Below are 4,767 nucleotides of genomic sequence, written 5' to 3' on the forward strand. Positions count from 1 at the left end.
TTTATTCTATTTTTGGTGCATATAAGGCTAAAGGAAGATATGCTACTTAAAATCAGTGCCCAAAATCCTAAAATGAAACAGAAAAGCAAAGATGATCAATACAAGTGTAATTGACTATCTTTAAAATGAAAGAAGACTCAAACTGAAAACAATTGAAGCAGAAAAACAAAGATGAGAAGTCACAAGTGTGACTTGGTCATCTTATGAAAAGAAAAGGACTCAAAGACTCAACTGAAGGATTTGAACAAAACCAACAGTCCAACTCGAAGTCAAATTTACCATAGAGTGAGGATGTGGTACATGGAATGAGATTCAAACCAAAACAGTCAACCAGAGGACTGCATTACCAAACAACATGGCCATATGAAACTAAACAATGGGTTTGCCATTGTTTTACCATGAAAAAAAAAAATACTAAATGGAACCAGACAATGGGATTGCCATTGTCCTCTTATGGCTTAGACTGAACTGGTTTTAGCATAGACTAGGGAGGTAAATAAATGAGAACATCAACCATGGCCCTCCCTCAAAACAGTCGTACCAGCTGTGTACAAAACAACCAAACAAAAGTAAGACAGCAAAAACAATGCATGATTAGGTCTGCTTACTAAAAACAACAAATAGAAAGGAACATCACTACACATGCAAGCCTAAGGCTTAAGATTTGTCAGTCATGACATGCCTTGTAGGATTAAAACAACAAAGTTTAAAACAGCAAAGAAAACTCATGGCATGAGACTAAAAACAGCAAAATGAATACATCTTTTACTTCAAAACAACAAATTAAAATGGAAAAGAAAAATCCTTAAAACAACAATTATTAAAATAGCAAATCAAGCATGAAACTAGATCTAAAAACAGCAAATTGGACATCAAGCTTTAAGTATTACCCTATGTCCAAACAGTAAAATGAGACTAAAATGCTACCTAAAAACAGCAAATGGAAGTCAGCAAATGGTAAACAGAAAGTTACTGCATAAAGCAGTTCCAAACAACAAAGCAATTATCTAACTTTGAATAGCAGATTATAAGCATAACAGTAGCTTATGTCAAAACAACAAATATCCTTAATTGAGGGAAAAAGAAGACATAATTATCAATATATATATGCACATCATACCCTTAGACTGTAATATGCTAAAAACAGCAAATAGAATGAGTGAGTATGACTGTCTCAATCTTAAAACAATAAACATGCTCAAGAATTATAACACTTTAAAACAACAAATTGCCTAAAAGGTGGCAAAGAGGAACAAAATCATCCAAGATAAACAGGCATGGCCAAAATAATAAAGATAAGATATGAGAAGAACTGCATAAAAAGTTAAAACAGCAAATAGAAATACATAAGCAGGACTGATCAAGGGCTAAACAACAAATAAAAGTGAGAAGGTTAAAACAGCAAAATCAGACAACATCTATCCATTAAAAATAGCAAGTTTGAAAATCAAACCCTATTCACAAAAACATCAAAACAGCAAATGCCTTTAAAACAGCAAAAATAGACACCAATCTTACTAAATGATCATGCATAGTTAAAACAAAAATATATATATATATAAAGGTTAAGAAGTTAGAACCTGTCCTACTCAGACTGAGTAGGAGAGTATGAATGCTATAAGAGAATGGACTTAGGTGGAGGTGGGAGCTTGACTGCACTCTTTGACTTTCCATGTTTGGCCACAGTTCTTAGCATCCTCTCCTTCTGCATTTTGTATTCAGCCCATTGCACTCTCTCCTTCTTCAAAATATCTAATTCTTTCATCAAGCCATCCACCCTCTTCATTAGTTTGTGGTGTTTCTTCACAATGGTTTTCTTTAAGGCTTTGGCATGATCATCCATAGCTTTCAACAAATCAGCCTTTAGGGTTGCCATGGAAGAAGTTGGTGCATCAGGTTGCACTTTTGCATTTACCCTCATCAGTCTATCCAAGTTTTTCTTGTCTACGAAGGTCTTCTCCATAGACATCACATCTTTAAGCAAGGCTAAGACTTGGGCCTTTTGCATAAGCCTATGAATCAAGGAAGGGTATACCAACTTGCCATTTGTTCTCTCCCACATGCCTTGATGTTGGAGCATATCATCCTCCCAACATCAAATGGCCTAGCCTCTAGGATTCAGTAGAGGATCAGAACTCTCTCTAGGCATAAATTGGTGTCATGGCTAGTGGGGTGAATGGTGTGCCTCATGAAGTAAAACCATAGATTGGCCTCAGGCTTTAGATATTGGGTTTTAGAAGCCTAGCCTCCCCTTGAAACTCCAAACAGCCCCTTCCTTTGCTACTGTAGCTAAGATCAAATCAAACTCTTCATCAGAGCACCCAGCAGTCAACCTATCTAGCTCAGAGTAAGAAGGTGGGATGAGCTCTAGTAGGTCATTTATGGCATTGGGTGAGTATGAAACAGGGGTCTTTCTCACTCTTAAGTCTACCCCATCAGTGACTGCTACCTCAGTGTAAAACTCCCCAACCCAACTAAGATTGTATTGGTCAGGTGTGTCACACAGAGTCTCCCATCCCAAAGATTCTATTGTGGCCTTGATGTTAGGATTGGCCAACAATAACTGTTGTGAAAAACCCTTTTGCACCACCCCCACTTTCTCAGAGAATTGAAAGTATGTTTTTCTTGCTAGAGGTGTGCTAAACAAATGCTTGGGCTTTAGAAATATACCTGGCCCTTCCTCAAACTGTTGCTCTGTCTTCTTTCTTCTTCTTGGTGTTCTTTCCTCAGCCTCTGATCTCTCACTGTCCTCTCTCCTCCTCTTTGAACTTCTGGTTTCCATTCTGTTCATTCTCCTCTTCCTTGGCACTTTCTTTCTCAAGCTAGCCCCTGTATCAACCTCCTCTATTTCTTGTTCCATAAGTGGGCTGCTATGCACAAGACTATGGTGGGCAGAATGTGCACCCTCATAGTAGTCATGAGTTCCAGAGTGTAAAGGGCTAGTAGGTTGGTTTGGACTAGGCATGAATGGTTGAGTGGAATGGGGTGAGGGTGGTGGTGTTTGAGTGACAGGGGTGTTTTGTGGGTCAGAGGGGTCTTCATTGTGTTCAAAGGGTGTAAGGCTTGGATTTGTGGGTGATAGGCCTAAGACAAAGTATAGTTCTTGGATGGATACAATTTGTGGCAAAGGGATAACAGGTTCAGTGGGTGTGGAAGGTGTGGTTGTGGGCTGGATTGGTGAGGGTAGAGGGCTGGTGGTGGTTGTTTCAATAGGGGCTGGTTTAGGAATTTTTTCAACAGGGGCTGGTTTATGAACTATTTGAACAGGGGTTAGTTTAGGAAATGTTTGGGATGTGGATGCATGGTTAAATAGTGTAGGTTCTACAGTAGATGATGAGATAGGAGTAGTGGTGAAGTGTGGTGAGTTCATGAAATTTAACTCAATGGGTATGTTCCTAGTGAAGGTGGATGTATGGATGGTGGTAATAGGTATTTGAGCAGGGGCTGGACTACACTCTGGTTCCCTCCTTATTATCCTGTCCATGGCTGCCAAAGCAGCACTAACACAATGCTTAAGGGATGAACTTCCCTTTTTAGGTGCTTGTGCAACCATAGAAGGCTGAGTGTGGACCATAGATATGGTGGGTGCAAAAGTTGTTGATCTTAGGCCCAATACCTCATTAGAGGCAACAATGGCCTCATCCACAGATTTCCTCAACATGAAACCAACACTAGCTTGAGGGTATACAGGAAAACTAGATAACAAATCCATAGTTAACGGTCTAGTGATTCTCAAACCTGTTTGGAGCCTTTCTGTGATGCTAGGAGGTATGCTCTGAGTGTTCATTTCAGTTGCTGCATCTGCCAATGTGTTTAAGGAAGTTTGATATGCTTGTGTTGGCCTGGATACACAAGTTTGAGCAACATGATTCTCAGGTAATGAAGCACTATCATCAGATATATCAATCACAGTTCCTTTCTTTTGCTTCACTGGCTTGAAATTGATCAAACCTTTAGCCCTGCTTCTGGTCATTCTTGGGCCAAAATGGTATTATGGAAAGGGCTGTGGCTCAGGCTTCACAGTCACAGTAGCCTGAGTTTGAGGTTGAGTGAATGATTGAGGTCTGTTTTTTGCAAAAGGGACCTGTCTCAAAGGAATGGCATCAATGGGTTCCTCCTTACTAGCACTGGATTGTTCATTGTTGTTCGCAGGAGGCATAGAATCAACTTCCTCCTCCCTTCTTCTTGCACAATTTTTGATAATGGCCATTCGAATGAAACAGGGGACTGGTAATGTGTTTTTGGTCAAAGAAGAACAATGGTGAACAGTGGCTTGCAAAGAAAGCCGAATGGTGTATGAATTGTGATTAGAGGTTCTTAAAGCATCTAAACTTAGTCTCCAAGATTAAAGCTTCGAAAATTTCAAAACTTTCCCTGGGTGATTGACAGTAATCAGGCGGCGAGTAGGATTAGTCAGAAACCGTACCTTCCTTAACAATGCAGTTCAATGAGGTCCCTTCCTTCTCGAAAATAGCTATTTGATGAGATATGGGTGATGGTTGCTTCGTTCACGAAGGAGGAGAGTACGATTATGGTGATTTGAGAGTTTGAAGATGAAGAGACAGTCGCCGGTTGTTGCTGGTACGAAAGCACGGGATATTGGCAGGCCGTACCACATACGGGCTGCGATGTTGGGCTTCTATCTTCGCGACCTTCTCAAACACGGTACTGACTATGTGCTTCCCTTCGCTTGGCCTGTTTTAAGAAACAGAAACAAAATGGCCATCATATTCCTTTTAAATTGGGCCTGGTTAGTTAACTCAAACT

The sequence above is a fragment of the Cynara cardunculus genome (genome assembly GCF_001531365.2).
Source record: "Cynara cardunculus var. scolymus isolate 2C chromosome LG 10, CcrdV1, whole genome shotgun sequence".
In the NCBI taxonomy this organism is placed as follows: domain Eukaryota; kingdom Viridiplantae; phylum Streptophyta; class Magnoliopsida; order Asterales; family Asteraceae; genus Cynara; species Cynara cardunculus.